Genomic DNA, 19,585 nt, shown 5'->3' with positions numbered 1-19,585 from the left:
TTATGGGACAGGAAAACCTGTTTGGAAACAATCAATATTTATGCTTTTTTTTCACGAATGCATTAAAATTAAAAACATTTTACAACTCATTTAAAGGAACACTCCACTATTTTTTTTAAATATGCTCACTTTCCAACTCCCCTAGAGTTAAACCGTTGAGTTTTACAGTTTTTGAATCCATTCAGCTGATCTCCGGGTCTGGCAGTAACACTTTTAGCTTAGCTTAGCTTAGATCATTGAATCTGATTAGACCGTTAGCATCTCGCTCAAAAATGTGCAAAGAGTTTTTATATTTTTCCTATTTAAAACTACTTTTCATTTTCTGTCGCTTATAGTAGTTAGAGGTAATTACGAGGTCAAGTTTCTTCTTGGAAAATCAATAATAATTAAATTAAATTTCAAAAGTTTTTTTTTTTTAAGTTTAAGTTTGAAATATATAAATGAATGAATTAATGTAAATGAGTGTATATTTATGCAAATACTTAAATGCTTATTAAAATACATATATATATGAAACATAAATATTAGCGTGTGTGTATAATGAATGCATTAAGTATTTATGCAAATAATTATGGGCTTTTTTTATTCTTTGAAAAACATTCATTTAAATTTCAAATGTTTTTTTTTTCTAGGGCTTAAAATCACTTTTTGTGGGCATTTCTGTATAGGAAATTTTTAGTTTCAACTTAAGTTAGAGATGACATCAGGTCAAATTAAATTTTTAAGATGTTTTAGTCTAATTAGTGAGATTTGTCCATTTCAAGGTCTGTTAATTCCAGCAATTAATGATTTATTTAAAGATATTCAATTAAATAAATTCCAAACCAAAGATCTCTCCTTTTAGAAAATCTTTGTCAAATAAATGACATATTTTATTTTAGGATGAGCCTTATTTTATTGATCATGTCATGCTCATACTTTTCCTAACTGTTGTTCTGTGTCTGTAGCCGGTAAATTCCTGCCGAAGGAGGAAGCCAAAGGAATCCACTGGATGAGGTGGACCTGTGTTCTCGGACCGGAGGTCAACGGAATCTGGCCTAAATATTCCAACGTCAACGACATTAATTCTGTAGACGCAAACTACAGCAATGCAGTGATGGTGACGGGTGACGACTTCGGCCTCGTCAAACTCTTCCGATTCCCGTGCCTTAAAAAAGGTCCGCTTGGTTTTGTGTGATCTGTTTCTGTGTGATCCGTGCTGAACAAACCAGTGTGCGCTAACAAATGTGATTCTTTCAGCTGCCAAATTCAAGAAATACATCGGCCACTCTGCCCATGTGACCAATGTGCGCTGGTCACATGACCTGCAGTGGGTTCTGAGCACAGGTGGAGCCGATCACTCCGTCTTCCAGTGGAGGTTTCTGCCGGAGGGAGTCATGAATGGAGTTCTGGAGCCACTGCTGCAAGGTGATTCAATCCACCGATCCAGGGTTTCCCGTTATCAAATCATTTCAATTAAATAAGTACATTTAGGGAGGATGGTCCTGTGGCTCAGTGGTAGAGCATTGTGATAGCAGCTTAAAAGGATGTGGGTTCAATTCCCAGAGAACACGCATACTGACAAAACCAAAAAAAAATGTATAGCCTGAATGTAAGTTGCTTTGGATAAAAGCGTCTGCCTAATGCATAAATGATGACTAGGCTATGGAAACCTGTTTGGAAACAGTCCGTATTACTGCATGACTGAAATTACTGGGTTTTCACAATCGTGATACATATGGAAATGTTAAGTAATTCATATTTTGTGATTTTCAGATCTGAAAAATGTATTCTTTTCAAAAGTGTTACTAATGGGGGGTGGGATTTTTTGAAAATTCATTAATAATTAATGGAAAAGTCATGAAAAATGACACTTTACGGTTCACCTAATTTAAAAAAAGTCACAGATAATTTACACAGATCATGAATAAAAGATTTTAACATTTAAAAAGTAGTAATTTAAGACATTGTAATTTTGTTACTTAAATTAAAATTAATTACATAATATATATTATCAACTTAATATCTAGAATTTATTGATAATGGATTCATTTTGTGTATATTTATCATTTAAATATGATATATAATTGATTTAGTTTATACATATGCATAATATAATATTCAATGTAAATGTTTTAAGGGATTATTTATAATTAATGGATAAATTCTATAAGTATAAAATCATATAATACATCATAAATATATGTAATTACAAATTACATATTAAGAATTTATATTTAAAAATATAATAAACAGGACAATTTTACTTTAAAACAATACGTTTATATAGGCATTTCATCATTAGAGTAAAAACAAAATAATAAACATATTCAATTAATATATAATTAATTAATGTAAATATTCATGTTAATATGCAATAATTGATATTAATCTAAAATAATAATAAATGTCCTATTTACACGCAGCCCTATATATACAATCAAAATTAAACAATTCATAAAAATGATTAAATATTTTATTTGTTGTGAAAACATCAGAAAACCGTGAAAATGCAAATGTGTCATTGAACTTAATCTCAAAGGTACTGTAAGTGAATATTTTCTATCCGAAAGAGTTTGCCTGACAAAAACAAAAAAAAAAAGTTTTGGAACTCCTGCACTGAATAGAAATGAGAATAGAGGTTTTAATTTTACGTATTATTTTTACATCTGAAAGATATTTTGAAAGTTTGCACTAAAATGAATCAGATCATACAGTGAAAGCAGAAAGTCTGATAGATATCTCCCGTTCACAGATAGCTACGCTGACTCTAACAGTGGCGAATCTGACTCGGACCTCTCCGACGTTCCCGAGCTGGACTCAGACATCGAACAGGAAGCTCAGATCAACTACGAGCGTCAGGCAAGAGACCCAAGTTCCCAAACTGAGAGGGTTTTATGTAACACGTGAAAGCTTGTCTGCTTTCATCCCGTTCCTCTCATTATTTTCACAGCTGACTGCATAGATGCTGTTGCCCTTCATGCTTTTTCTCTTACACTGAATGTGTTGCGAGTGGATTTTGCCCTGTAACTCTTCTCCCAAACACCCCTCAGGTGTATAAGGAAGATCTTCCTCAGCTCAAGAAGAAACTGGCTGGATCTCTGAAGAGGCAGAAAGCACCAGACGAGGGTCTGCGCCTGCAGTTTGTCCACGGGTAAATTATGCGTTTGAATGTCTGACCCTGAATACATAGTTTATCAGTTCTTTCTGGTTCTCGAATCTGATTGGCTGAGAGGAGTGTGATATTCTAGAGATTCCAAACGTTTGTGTGTTTAACAAATCATAGAGTTGTTGTGTCACAAAGTGTAGTTTTAAGAGTTTTAAGGCGAGAATGTTCTATAAATATGCAGTTTGTTAATAAAGATAACGTTGAAAAGATCTACTAATGTCTCTATATTGTTTAAACATGAGATATAATTAGTTTTGGGTGAATCTCATGAGCAGACTTTGGTCTCATTGATCGATTATTTGATCAGAGCAAATAGTTCTGGCTGAGAGCAAAATCACGTTATATTTTATATAAATGAGCGCTGCCTTTGTACTTTTGTCTAAATTAATCTTTTATGATGGCTGTTGTAATTATTAAATATTATTATTAATGAAATAATATGTTATATAAATAATACTAGTGTATATATATATAATTTTGTTTTTTTTTAATATGTTTGTTAATCTTTTATTCCATGGCTTCCACAGACTGCTACCCTAAAGGGGTCATATAATGCACATTTTCCACAAGTTGATATGATTCTTTAGGGTCTTAATGAAAAGTCTGTAAAAGTTTGTTTAAAATTTCTCAATTTTGGTGTCAAAAACACCTTTTTTACCCTGTCAAAAACAGTTATTTTAAAAACAGTCGGATTTGTGGGATTCTCCTTTAATGCTAATGAGCTCTGCTGACTCCGCCCCTTTCTTCTGATCTTCTCTCTGAGAGACTGTTTACTTTAGCCACAAAACTTGCTTATTCGCACATTATTAGGAAAGGCGATTTTCAATTATTCATTTAAATACATTATACTCACTGCTGGAGGCTGGGTCATGAAGTATTCACGCGAACATAAACGCATTTAAAGTAGATCAAGGGCGCATTTCTTTCATTTCTCCAAACGTAAGTTAATCCTCTGCGATTTCAGTTGCTCAGATGTCAGGAGTAAATGACTACTGCTATGTTCATTATTACATCCAACAACAAAACAGCTCAATTACTTAGGAGTCATGCTCGTCTGCATCTCAGACTGATGACGGTCACTCAGGGCGGGTCTGAGGTAAGACACAAGTCCTGTCTGTGCTGAAACGCTGCTGTCAATCAAACAATCGTGGGAGGGGCCTATGACCGTGTGATGTCACATGGTCAGACGGCTCGATTTGAGAAAGGGGAAAACATGATTCAATTCAAATGTCAAATTGGATTGGCTAACAAAAATGTACCAAGTTAAACATACTTCATTATTTGTGTAATGTGCTAACTTTCAGAGAGGTATAAATATTTGTGATTTTTTTTAAAATTTATTCTGTGTATCTCAGGTACAGAGGCTGCGACTGCAGGAATAATCTGTTCTACACTCAGGCCGGGGAGGTGGTGTATCATGTGGCCGCTGTGGCGGTGGTGTATAACAGACAGCAGCACACACAGCGCTTCTACCTCGGACACGACGATGATATCCTGAGCCTCACTGTGCATCCGCTCAAAGATTACGTGGCCACCGGACAGGTCAGAGATTTACAAGAGAATATTACAGTTGTCCACAAATCACACTTCAAACTGAACCGATTCTAAACCGATATGCTTTACAGTCAGATTTGAGCCGTCTCTGTAAGGCACGGTAATACAATAAATGCAGAGTATGCATATGTTTGTGTGTGTGTCAGGTGGGTCGAGATCCGTCCATCCATGTGTGGGACATCCCAACACTCAAGTGTTTATCTCTGCTGAAGGGTCAACATCAGTGCGGGGTTTGTGCTCTGGAGTTCACAGGTCAGACCCTGATAGACATTTTATATATAAACCAGGTTCAAATTAATGTTAAATTGTCATTTTTCCACTTACTTCCTATATTTTAGAGCTAAATCTTTCTTTTTTCCATTGCATTGCATTGAATACGAAAATCCCTGGATTCAAGCAAAGCCATCAAACGCACCTACATTAATGTTCATTTTATTCCTACTTTTATTATATATATATATATATATATTTTATTTTTTTTTTTTTTTTTTTTTTTTTTTTTACAGTTTTTGAAACTTTTGAGTTTGGTTCCAAAAATGCAATGAAAACCACTATTTTCTGTTTCAAACTTTCACGTAGCATCTTTAGATTATAAAAGCATTAATAATTCAAATCCAGATTTTGATTTTCAAAGATTTATTATAAATTGTTTTTTTTTTTAAAATGCAATAAATCCATAATATTTTTTTTTTAATGCAGTAAATCCAATTAATCAATATGAAAGTTGTTTTTCATATTGAAACTGATGAAAATACACAACATAGTAAGTTGATCCACATATGACAGCCTTTGAACTTGAAAATAGAATGTTTAGAAAATACATTCATCGCTCAAAAAGAATTCAACAGGTCATCATCTTAATGCAATAAATTAATTACAATAATAAAAAATAAAATATAATTTAATTATGATTAAGAACATGGACCACAGAAATTCCAAAATGACGTTTTGCCTTATATTCAACTTCCAAAAGTGCATTAATCTTTGATAAAATTACTAAAATTGAAACAAAAATAAAAATAGAAAATAGAAAAATAAAATAATTTAAAATATAAATAAAAACTATAACAGTATCTCAATATAATTGAGAAAATTAATGTTTATTTTTTTCCCCATGAACTTATTTCAGAGCTTACTCTTACTAATAATTGCATTGAAGCACTGATTAAGAACTGACGAAGCATATTCGGACAAAATTGACTTGTTTTTAAACGATGTAACCAAATGCATCTCCATTAATGTTACAGAATTGTATTTTTATTCAATGTACAATCACTTAAACATATTTTAAAACATTGCTGTGTCACATTCTGTTGTTTCAAATCCAGCGGATGGCAAGAGTTTAGTGTCTGTGGGAATCGATGAAGACCATTCCTTAGTCATCTGGGACTGGAAAAAAGGTGAAAAACTGGCAAAATCCAGGTAAAACCAAAACTTTGAGTGATAAAGTTTATGTGCAGCCAGCTGAATCGCTCTCAAATGACATCGGTCTCTCTTTTTACTATAGAGGACATAAAGATAAGATCTTTGTGGTGAAAGGAAACCCGTTCCGCATGGACAAACTGCTCACGGTGGGAATGAAACACATCAAGTTCTGGCTGCACACAGGTAGAGACATAAGATTCATATGTGAATGCTATAAGGTTTGTTACATGCACAGACGTTTTTTTTTTACTAACATATTTGAAGCATAAGCTCCTTCCCGTCTCTCTCTCACGAGAACATGACTGTGAGGAAAATCTGCCACATCATATTGAGCCGTCATAAGTAGGGCTGCACGATATTGGGAAAAAATGACATTGCGATATTTTATTTTTCTGCGATATATATTGCGATATGAAATCTAATCAAATTTTTTTCTTACAAACAAAAATGGGGTGAGCACACTTACATTATCATTTTAAATGATTTAAACATCGACACCATCATGTCAATTGATTAATATGCGCGAGGGAGAGAGAGCAAGACAGCGCTCATGTTGTTTGAAGACGGCTCGCTCTCTCTCTCTCTCTCGCGTGCTCTATCTCTCTCTCTCGCACGCTCTCTCTCTCACGCGCTCTCTCTCTCGCTCGCGCGTGCGTGCGCACTCTCTCTCTCGCGCTCTCTCTCTCTCGCGCGCTCTCTCTCTCTCTCTGTCAATTGACACGATGGTGTCGATGTTTAAATCATTTAAAATGATAATGTAAGTGTGCTCACCCCATTTTTGTTTGTAAGAAAAAAATTTGATTAGATTTCATATCGCAATATATATCGCAGAAAAATAAAATATCGCAATGTCATTTTTTCCCAATATCGTGCAGCCCTACTTATGACGGCTCAATATGATGTGGCAGATTTTCCTCACAGTCATGTGAGGAAGTCTCTCTCGCGAGCGTGCTCTCTCTCTCTTGCGCGCGAGCGCGCTCTCTCTCTCTCTCTCGCGCGCGCGCTCTCTCTCTCTGTCTCGCGCGCTCTCTCTCTCTCGCTCGTTCTCTCTCTCTCGCGCGCTATCTCTCTCTCTGTTGCGCGCTCTCTCTGTCTCGCGCGCGCTCTCTCTCTCTCTGTCTCGCGCGCGCTCTCTCTCTCTCTGTCTCGCGCGCGCTCTCTCTCTCTCTGTCTCGCGCGCTCTCTCTCTCTCTGTCTCGCGCGCGCTCTCTCTCTCTCTGTCTCGCGCGCTCTCTCTCTCTCTCTCTCGCGCGCTCTCTCGCGTGCTCTCTCTCGCACGCGCTCTTTCTATCTCTCTCTGTCTCTCTCGCACACTCTCTCTCTTGCGCGCGTGCGCCCATTCTCTCTCGCACGCTCTCTCTTTCTCTGCCCTAATAAACTTGCGTGTGTTTTTCAGTCCTGTCAATGATAAACCTTCACTTTATGATGGTTAAGCTGTGCAATTAATCCGCGAATCACATTCGTCAAGGGCCGGGGAGCAGCTGCCCGTACGGTTAATGAATAACGCATCAACTACGACAGCCTACATCGCACATCTTGCGATGTGACTATCGTGGATTCGTACATCGCGATATCGATGCTTAAACGATACATCTTGCAGCCCTAGTCATAACCTGTTATGACCGTTTTGTCAACTTTTCCATCAGCGCTCCATATTTTCCCGATTAAATGTGAGCTAGAGTTTTTAAATGTGAGCAGATGCTCCGATAACGGAATACCTAATGCTTCTGAAAAATCGAATTAAATGCATTAGCTCAGTGTTTATATTTCAACACAGGAGGAGGTTTAACATTTAAAAGAGGCATTTTCGGAAATCTTGCCAAGCATGAGACCATGATGTCCGCTTGCTACGGACGCTCGGAGGACCTGGTATTTTCTGGGGCGTTGACGGGTGACGTGTACATCTGGAAAGACACGACGCTCGTGAAGAGCATCAAAGCTCACGACGGACCCGTGTTTGCCATGTGCTCTCTGGACAAGGTGATTGAGTTTGCCACAGTTATATACAGAGGACTTGGTATCTTGCTCAGACTGTGCATTAAATATAGTTCAGCAGTAGGTAAAAATGTATTTCTTAGCTGTTAATGGTGTGTTGTGACCTGAAGGGTTTTGTGACGGGGGGTAAAGATGGAGTTGTGGAGCTGTGGGACGACATGTTCGAGAGATGTCTGAAGACGTACGCTATCAAGAGGGCGGCGCTCTCGCCTTCATCGAAGGGTGATTATAAATCCTCAAAACAGACATTTTTTAATGAAATATTTTGTTTCAATAATATTTTGTATTGTGAAGGAATTTCAGGGTTACTAGACAATATTGACCTCTAAAAATATTTATTTCTATATAAAATAATAATAATAATATGTAAATATAGATATTAGAAAGAACAATTAATATTATTTTTAATTAATGCAGTGTTTTTTTTTTATGAAATTAATGAACTATATTTTGTTTCAAAAATATTTATTATATAATATTTTGTATTGTGGGGGGAATATCATGGTATTAGACAGTATCTACTTCTAAAAATATTTATTTCTATATAAAATAATAATAATATGTAAATATAAATATTAAAAATAACAATTAATATTATTTTTAATTATTGCAGTTTTTTTATGAAATTAATGTACTATATTTTGTTTCAATAATATGTATTATATTTTTGTATTGTAAGGGGATTTCATGGTTAGGCTACTAGACAATATTTACCTCTAAAAATATTTATTTCTATATAAAATAATAAACTGTAAAAAAACAATTCATAATATGAAAAACAATTCATATTATTTTTAATTAATGTAGTGTTTTCTTTAAACGGATGTACTACAGTATATTTTGTTTCAATAATATTCATTATGTAATATTTAGAATTTTGAGGGGATCTCATGGTATTAGACAGTATTTACTTCTAAAAATATTTATTTCTATATAAAATAATAATAATATATAAATATAAATATTGGAAAACAATTAATATTATTCTTAATGTTTTTTTATTAAATTAATGTACTATATTTTGTTTCAATTATATTTATAATTTAATATTTTGTAATGTAAGGGGATGTCATGGTTACTAGACAATATTTATTCAGCTTTTAGCTTTTTTAAATGTGCTTTAAAAATAAACTTGAACTTGAACTAAGCACAATTTATCCCTTTATAAAATAATTTGAATTTTAATAAAACAATGCATATTAATTACAACTAATACAATGTTTATGTCAAGTTAATACAGTGTTTAATTTTGTTTAATGAAATGAATGTACTAGTTTCTATGTATTTCTTCAAAAAAAAGATTTTTTTGCATTTTTTTTTTCAGATTGGTGCCATCTGTTAGGAGGTTTGGATATATGCTCAGACATTGTTCTTCTGTTTTTATTTTTTAGGACTGCTTTTAGAGGACAACCCGTCCATCAGAGCGATCACTCTGGGACACGGACACATTCTGGTCGGCACCAAAAATGGAGAGATCCTAGAGATCGACAAGAGCGGCCCCATGACTTTACTTGTGCAGGTGTGTGTCACTCCCAAATACACAGCTGCAAATACAGATGCAGGGTAAAAAGCTAGAAGATATGTTGTGTTTGACGTGTTTTAGGGTCACATGGAAGGGGAAGTTTGGGGTCTCGCTGCTCATCCACTGCTGCATATTTGTGCCACTGTGAGTGACGACAAAACCCTGCGCATCTGGGAGCTTTCCGCCAACCATCGAATGGTGGCTGTCCGGAAACTTAAGAAAAGTACATCTGCTAATCATCTGCCACGTTTGAAAGATCTCCGATTCAGTATCACAGACGGATTCGCTGCCGTGTGTGTTTGTAGGTGGTCGATGCTGTGCCTTCTCGCCAGACGGAAAAGCCTTAGCGGTGGGACTAAACGACGGCAGCTTCCTGGTGGTGAATGCAGACACGCTGGAAGACATGGTGACCTTTCACCACAGGAAGGAGATCATCTCTGACATCAGGTTCTCTCAAGGTAGTCATCTGCATGGGTGGCAGTTTTAGATATTTATATACATATATTTGTGCTGTCAAACAATTAATCGCATTCCAAAATAAATGTTTTTCTTTACATAATATTTGTTTGTGTGTACTGTGTATATTTATTATGTCACACACGTTCAGCATAAGTTTTGAAAATATTTACATGTATATATTTATAATCATATAAATCATATATAAATATATTTAATATATAAACATATTTTTTTCTTAAATATATACATGGATGTATGTGTATTTATATATACATAATTAATATAAACAAAGTAAACACACATTTATTATGTAAAAAAAACTTTTCTTTTGGATGTAATGTATAATATACAATTTATAATGTGATTATAATTAATTAGTATAATTGTACAATATATTTGTGGTTTATTAAATATGTTTTTATAATTTTATAAGTATATATATATATATATATATATATATATATATATATATATATATATATATATATATATATATATATATATATATACTTATTTATATATATATACTTATTTATATATATATATTTATTTATATATATATATATATATATATATATATATATATATATATATATATATATATATATATTAGTATAATAAACAAATATAGATATTATTTAATATCCTTAATCTATATAATATATATTTATTACATTTTTCTTGAAGATGCTGGAAAATACCTCGCCGTGGCCTCCCACGACTCATTTGTGGACATTTATAACGTTCTGAGCAGTAAGCGGGTGGGCATCTGTAAAGGAGCGTCCAGCTGTATCACGCATGTGGACTGGGACGTCCGTGGTAATTCAAACATACAGAACTCACAAATATAAATTCAAGCAATAATGCATGAGTTAATAACCACATTTACATGCACACATTTACATGCATATCAGCTTATTCAAATAACCATTAATAAATCAGGTTATTTCCCTTTAGTGATGTCAGAATATAAGAATTTGCATATCTGACTCTGAGTATTTCCATACATTTGTCAGTTGTGATGTTAAATGTTTTTATAATTTTCTGAGTCAAGAAAAAATTACCTTCTTTCTTTACTGCAAGACGTTAGCTCGGTCTAGATGTGCTTAAATCTGCACTAACGATGCATTCCTGTCACATATTACACATGCGCACTTCAATAAACCAACAGAAAGTGGGTTATTGCATTTACATGCCATGCAAAATTGGAGTAAGAGGCAATAAAACTACCTGTTGCAACCGATTTATGCTTACGCCGTTAAATGACCGTACTCTGATAAAAGAAAACGTGTTACCGTGTTTACATGACCATGTGCGTTTTTGGCTTATTTGGTTTAAGAACGTGCATGTAAATGCGCTCACTGTCTCTCTATGTGTGAAGAGTTGAGCATTACAATTAAAATCAATCTACACATGCATTTCAATTGAAAGGTAATGTTTTGAATGGCGAAAACTTGGACATGTGACTCTAGCGTGTTTTTGTTTTTGCAGTTATTCCTTGCATATTAGTGACAGCAAAGGTCATTATGTGTATTATAAGTCATGCAGTCCCTTATACAGTTAACATTTATGGATGAATTACTCACCAAAAACCAATTTCTCTCACGTTTGACCCTTGATTGTGTCCCCTGGCATTAAGAATCTGTATTTTGCTTTGGGAATTTGGGAAACAGCACCTGCAGATATCCATAAATTTAGCAAAGGAAGAGACAAATGTGTAAGAACATAATCAAGCTTTTTTTTTGTGATTGTGTATTAATGCAGGAAAACTGCTTCAAGTCAACACCGGTGCCAAAGAGCAGCTATTTTTTGAAGCTCCACGTGGAAGACGACAAACTATCAGCAGTTCAGAGGTAAAGAGACGACACACACAGCCAGATACATCACTAACTCAGGTGTTTTCATCTCATAACTGTGTGTTTGTGTGTGTTCAGTTTGAGAAGATTGAATGGGCCACATGGACGTCAGTGCTGGGTCCCACCTGTGAAGGCATCTGGCCGGCGCTCAGTTTTGTCAACGCCTCTTCACTTACCAAAGACAGGAAGCTGCTGGCCACCGGAGACGACTTTGGCTTCGTCAAGCTCTTCAGCTTCCCCTGCAAGGTCTGAAAGATGTCTCTTCCACTGTATTTATTTGATCAAAAATACTGTAACAGAAGTGAAAAATTATTGCAATTTAAAATATTTTTTTTATGTGAATAAATGTTAAAATGCTGTGATCAGAGCTGAATTTTCTTCATCATTTCTCCAGCCTTCAGTGTCAGATGTACCTTCAGAAATTATTTGATGCTCAAGAAACATTTCCGATTATTATCAATGTTGAAAATAATATATATAGTTTTTTAATTGGATTTATCATTATGTGGTTTTATTATTTATAATTTATTGTATGCATTTATTTGTATAACATTATAAAAGTGACAAAACTTGTCACTTTTAATCAAATTAATGGATCTACGTTGAATAAAAATATTCAAAATATTTTGAAAATATATAAATATATTAAGTATTAAAATATTAAATATAATAAAAATAATAATAATTTATATTAAATATTATATATTTTAAAATATTTCAAATATAAATGTTTCTAAATATTCCATTTTATTTACATATAATGAAAATATTATTATTATTATTTACATTTTAATTTAGCAAAATAATAACTTATGAACAGTCTTGTATAAAACCTGCCTTAAACGAGTCAAACGTATTTTATTATTATTTTATACAGGGTCAGTTTGCCAAGTTTAAAAAGTATGTGGCTCACAGTGCCAATGTGACGAATGTTCGATGGTCCAATGACGACGCGATGCTGCTGTCGGTGGGCGGGGCTGACACGGCCCTCATGATCTGGGCGAGGGAGGGGATTGGTTCACACGAAAGCAAAGCCGTGGACAGCGAAGAATCAGACGATGATGCTGAGGAGGATGGAGGTAATGATTGTGTTTTTGTTTGAGATTACATGATGCAATTTCAAGTTTTCCTTTCTCTTTGGAGTCTCTTTGGAGTTACAAGCTCTTTGTGAATAGATAACATCCCTGAAGTTGACTAAAATCTCAAATCCAAAGAGATATCCTTTATAAAAGTTCAACAATAAGAGTCAACCATGCCCTCCTAAAACGGTTCGTTCTAACACTAGTTAAATACATTTTATTTAACTTACATTTGTTTGTTTAGGGTATGACAGTGACGTCGCTCGGGAAAAGAACATGGATTACACAACGAAGATCTACGCTGTCAGTATACGCCAAATGACTGGCTTGAAACCACACCAACAACAGAAGGAGATCCTAGTGGACGAGCGGTAATAAACAATAAACCGAAAAATGCACTACAAAAAATTACATTTTTTCTTGTCTTATTTTCCATTACAGTTGTTGGTTTTTTAATCTAGATAAATTTACTTAAAATAAGTAAATATAAAATAAGTAAAATAACCAGTATTATTTTTATTCTTGTTTTCTGAACTTTTCTGAAGTTTTTGCTTATATCTGAAAATATCTGCCAAAATATTGGGACAATTATCAGGTCAAAATATATATTAAAATGTATAAATAAATAAATAAACTTTTTCCCTTTGAAGTAATTGATTTTGATTAATCAGAAAACAAGATACTCAAGTTTTGTTTTCTGTGTGATCACATCAAAAAGTAATTTAATTCTTAGTGTTTTTGTCTCATTTTCTAACACAAATATTGATATATTCTTAAATCAAGATAAATTTACTTAATATAATATAAAAATTGACTTATATAATCTTGTTTCTCAAAATAAAGCAAGTTTATGTTTAAAACGAGAAAAATATCTTTCAGTGAGGTAAGAAAAATCTATTAGTTTCAAATTAATAGATTTTGATGATCGCACTGGCAGATATTTATTCACGTTTTAAACAAACTTGATACATTCGTCAGAAAGGCTTAACATCTCATTCTGCGTCTCAAGTAAATATATCTTGATTTAAGGATGTTCAGATATTTATAATGCAAAAGAAGACAAATGTACTGAGGGAGAAATTGTATGTATTCATATCAGAACATCATTTGATTCCTACAGGCCTCCAGTGAGCCGTGCCGCACCGTTACCTGACAAACTGGTGAAGAACAACATCACAAAGAAGAAGAAAACGGTCGAGGTCAGTCGGGTTATGATCTCATGAGGAGTCAGGGCTGTCCACATTATAAGTGTGTGTGTTGATGTCTGTGCCTGTTTGTAGGAACTCTCTCTGGATCACGTGTTTGGCTACAGGGGCTTCGATTGTCGAAACAACCTTCACTACCTCAATGATGGAGCTGACATCATCTTCCACACAGCCGCCGCTGCTGTTATTCACAACCTCTCTGCTGGTACAGTTCTGATTCAGCATCACTGTTGACCTCTGACCTCTGGCTTGGTGAAAACACAGTACAGTTTGACTTTATGTTTTGGATGAGTTTGTAGGCGTGTCTTTGAGACTAATCTGATTCCAGATCAGGCATGATACACTTCTGACCTCTACAGGCTGCAGTGGGAACTGCACATCTGAATTTTTTTTTAATATTATATATATATATATATATATATATATATTTTTTTTTTTACAAAAGTTCTTTCTGGTTCTTGAATCTGATTGGCTGAGAGGAGTGTGATATTCTAGTGATAACAGCACAGTCTTTGGTCTTATTAGTCTGTTATTTATTCCAGAGCAAATAGTTTTGTCGGAGAGCAGTCTCATCACATTATATTTTATATAAATGCGCGTTGCCTTCGTACTTTTGTCTAAATTGCCTAGCAACCTTTATGATGGCTGTTGTTGTTTATTAAAAATATTTAATGTTTATAATAGTAGTATTGAATAATAGTATTTAGTATTAGGAAACGGTGTGTGTGTTCGTGATGTGATTAGTTACATTGTTCTGCCATTAGATGGCGACAAGAGACTTTTATATTGAAAGAGACTGTAACGCTGTTGTAAACAAAGGAGTTGTTTTTACTTTCAACAACAGTTTGTAAGATGCAGTTAACAGATACTGAGCAGTGCTGTCATCAGAAATCACTCTTTATTGATGAAAGAGTACAACTAAGATATGGCTTTCTTCATCAGACATTCAAAATATATAAAGTATTTTCTTAGGTTGAAGTTTACATAAAATGTATAATTAGAATATACAGTTTAAAAAGTTTGAAATGCATCCTTACTTTTTTTCAACTGTTTTTTTATATATATATAATAATAATAATCAGAATTGTCTTTAGCAGCAAATATTCATATTATAATAATTTAATGTGACATTTTAAATGTGAATGTGACAACTGGAGAAATGATGCCAAAAATTCAACTTTGAGCACAGGAATAAATTGTTTTAAATTATAATCACATTTAAAACATTTATCTTAAAGTGTAATAATATTTCACAATATAACTGAATTAACTGTATTTTTAATCAAATAAATGCAGGCTTGGTGAACAGAAGAGACTTTTTTAAAAAACATTTTTAAAATCTTACTCTTACTGATCCAAACTTTGGAATAAGTGCATGAGAGAAATATATTTTTGCTGTTTACTAAAATAATAGTTTTTTTTAAAGTACATGTAGTCTTTCTGTTAATATGAGCTCATTAAATCTGCATACATGCTGTTTAACATGGATTGGAGAATTAAAGTAGTAGTTGTGATTTGCAGGTACTCAAAGCTTTTATATGGAGCACACGGATGACATCCTCTGTCTGACTGTCAATCAACATCCCAAATATCTCAACATCATCGCCACCGGTCAGATCGGTAAGTGTGCTAATGAATAAACTGATCTCTAGACACATTTCTTTATGCAGATCTCTAATATTTTCACCATCTAAATCATTATCATTGGCTTATGTTGACTTTTATGTTGCTGCTTTCAGCGTGCACTGTTTGGTTTTGTTGATAACAAGGCTGCTTGTGATTTTTGCTAATAATTTGAATCTCTCATGTAATTCTGCTTTGGCTTCTTTCATTTTGTTCATCGCTGTCTCATTCTCTCATCCAACACACCAAAACACAGGCGACTTCGCTGATCTGCCAGGTAGGACAGCAAAACCTCATGCCATCTGACTTCATTTTGTCTCACTGACCTTTTGTGTTTGACTCCCGAAATCCAGGACAGATTTTTTTTGGGCTCCAACCTAGAACTAAAACATTTTTGCATTTTTAATTTAAAGCAATGATCGGATTCAATGCAAGTTAAACACTTGAGATCCATAGACATGAATTTACATTCACTGTTAAGTTTGTGATGTGATTTTATGTTATTCTGTAACACTTTACTAGTTAAATGCATGTTAAACCAGTTAATGTACACAGATTTATCCATTTAGAAGAATAAACTAAATAATATTAAATTGCATAATAATGTGTTTTAATATAATGTATAAAATAAATATTTATAATAACAAGCTAAAATAATGCAGTTATTGCAATATAATAATAAGATTTTAATATAACAAAATAATGTTAAATAAATAAATTAATTAAGATAATCAAATTTAAGTAACCATTAAAGAATCTGATTAAAATCTGATTTCTGAAGGATCATTTGACACTGAGACTGGAGTAATGGTGCTAAAAAATTGAGCTTTGCATCACAGCAATAAATTACATTTTACAATATATCCACATAGAAAACTGTTATTTTAAATTATAAAAATATTTCTAAATATTAGTGTTTTGCCTTTGAGTTTTAATTAAATAAATGCAGCTTTAGTAAGCAGAAGCAGAGACTTCTTTCAAAAGATACAAAAAATAACTTAAAGAATAATAATAAATGATTACAGCTTAAATAACATTCTTGAACAGAATAATTAATACAAATACTTAAATATTCAAACTTCACATTTATGCTTTTAAACCCTGTATAGACTTCTTTCTTTTTCAAATTAAAGTTTAAATTATTTAATTTGGTTGATTTATTTATAAATGTATGAATTAAATCATGCATTTATCTTTGCATTTACTGCATTTATTTTTGCAGTTATTGATGTGCATTTATTCATGTGTTTATGTATTTATGCATTTATGGTTGCATTTGTCTGCTAAAGAATTCATAAAAAATCCTCGTTGTTTTTTTGCCAGTAAAATACAGCTCTGCTTAAAAAACTTTTCCCAAGTGAAGTTCAAATAAATTTACTTAATATGTATTGAATCTAGTGCCCGACCGATATATGGTTTTGCAGATATTATCAGCCAATACGAGCCTGTCGCCGATATATCGGTATTCAGTCTCGAGATAATTATCGGCCAATACGAGCCTGTCACCGATATATCGGTATTCAGTCTCGAGATAATTATCGGCCAATATGAGCCTGTCGCCAATATATCGGTATTCATTCGATATATCGGTATTCACTTTCACTTCAGTAAGGAGGTCTCTTGTTCAGGCAGCATTCAAGCATTGTCTAAAGTGCCCTGCGAAGTAGACTTCACATGAAATTCTGCCATGATCCGAGTTCCATGGGAACGTACACGTTACATTCAAAGGGAATTAAAGTGCGCAAGATTTTTATTGTATTTATTTAAAGAGATATATTGTCACACTTCACACTTCTCTAGTAAGTTTCTTCAGTGTGTGAAGACGAACAAGCGCAAATCTGTGAATGAATGTTCCGAAGTGAAATAAAGTTTAAAAGGAATTTAATTGAATTAAAGATGAATAAACTTCAACTTTACTGTTCAGTGCACGGATGTTAGACTAATTTTGGATAATAAAGTTTATTGTCAAATGCCCTGCCTCCATCACATTTCTCTGTAACGTCATTATAAGTGTTTTGATCACCACATATGAGTGATCATTGAAAATGTGTTTATTCTGTTATGTAATATACTGTATTCTATATATAAGTACCAGTCAAATGTTTGGACACACAAATTGGTGTCCAAGTGTCCAAACTTTTGACTGGTACTGTACTGTATATACTAGTAGTTTAACAGATCGTTAGTTAATCCATGATCTGTACAAATCAACCTTGGCATCCGTGTGATCCCCAGATTACTTGCAAAATGCAACCATAATAGAGTATAATTGTATCATTTGTTCATATTTACACATGCCAGGAATTTTAAACAATTCCAGAGAGAAAAGTAAGAAAATGATAGTAAAAGAAAATGCATCCTAACTGCTTTAACCCTGATTCATAGTAGCTTCCCAACACTGTTTATTAATATAAACAACCCCACAGCATTTGCATAATCAGTGTCTTCTAATACAACCTAATGGATTTTATTTGTCTTGTGCTGAAAGGAGCAGTTTGGGCAGAGAATACAGTTTTTGTCATGGCATTTGTTATTCTTAATTTTGTCATTCATGTTTCATTATACACATATATCGGTTGAAAATATCGTTATCGTCTACTTGATCTGTATAATCGGTATAAGCATTGGCCTTGAAAACACATTCGGTCGACCCCTATTTGGGAGCAATGTTTTTCCTTAAGCTGTGAGTATTGACAGACATAATGTGATGGAGGTCTGTGTGTGTGTGTGTCTGTAGGCCTGGCGCCGTCCATTCACAGTGTGGGACGCCATGAGCAAACAGACGCTGTCGGTGCTGCGCAGCTCTCATGCTAAAGGGATCGGATACATCAACTTCAGCGCTACGGGAAACTGCTGCTGTCTGTGGGAGTGGATCTGGAGCACACCATCACTGTTGTGGAGATGGCAGGAAGGTGCATGTACTTACAATAGTTTCAAAAAATATTAGTCAAACTTTCCATCACGTGCTGTTTCTTCTCAAGATGTGATTCATTTTCCCAAATTCTGTTTATCAGCTTATCAAAATAACAAAAGCGGAATGCTTTCATCGTGTGATCTCAGGCTCTAGGGTTGCAGTAAAGGCGGTCAACAGCGACCGGATCTTCGTGGCTGGAGTTCAGGCCGGACTCGGACACTCAGTTTGTGTGTCGGTGGGGATCAAACACATCAAGTTCTGGACGCTGGTGGGAGGCTCTCTGCTCTATAAGAAGGGAGTGATCGGAGCGGTGGAGGACGGACGCATGCAGACCATGCTCTCTGTAGCCTTTGGAGCCGTGAGTCATTCATTTATGCTTATTAAGCTGATATTTGCAGTCCACGGATTACTGAAACAATTCCCATGGTCCAATTTGGGGTTAATTGTGTTGCTCACAAGCAACAGTAGTGACAATATAGATGGACATAAATCATTTATTTTAATAATTGTAGTCACAGGGTTTTTTTGTAGTCACGATTAAAGTTTTTATTAATTAATTTTATCTTATAATTCCTGTTAATTTTTAGTAATTTGTTGTGTTGTCATTTTTAATTTTATTATTATTTTTATGTCTGAATTCTAATTAGAATAACTTTTCCAGGAACAAGCTATTTTTTTTCAAGCCATACAGGTGTTGTATAATGAATATTTGTTGCTTTTCATCACAGTGTTATCTATTATTTATACAGTTTTTGAAATTAATGTAGTGCATCTATGAATTTATGCAATTAGTGTGATTATTTTT

The 19,585-nt window shown here is 33.9% G+C and overlaps 1 pseudogene; it reads left to right on the top strand.

The window, feature by feature from the left end:
• The window catches only part of LOC113055644 (echinoderm microtubule-associated protein-like 6), a 50,421-nt pseudogene that overhangs the window by 17,722 nt on the left and 13,114 nt on the right, over positions 1–19,585 (top strand).

The sequence above is a fragment of the Carassius auratus genome, chromosome 36, assembly GCF_003368295.1.
Source record: "Carassius auratus strain Wakin chromosome 36, ASM336829v1, whole genome shotgun sequence".
Lineage (NCBI taxonomy): Eukaryota > Metazoa > Chordata > Actinopteri > Cypriniformes > Cyprinidae > Carassius > Carassius auratus.
This window is presented reverse-complemented; position numbering and strand designations above follow the sequence as displayed.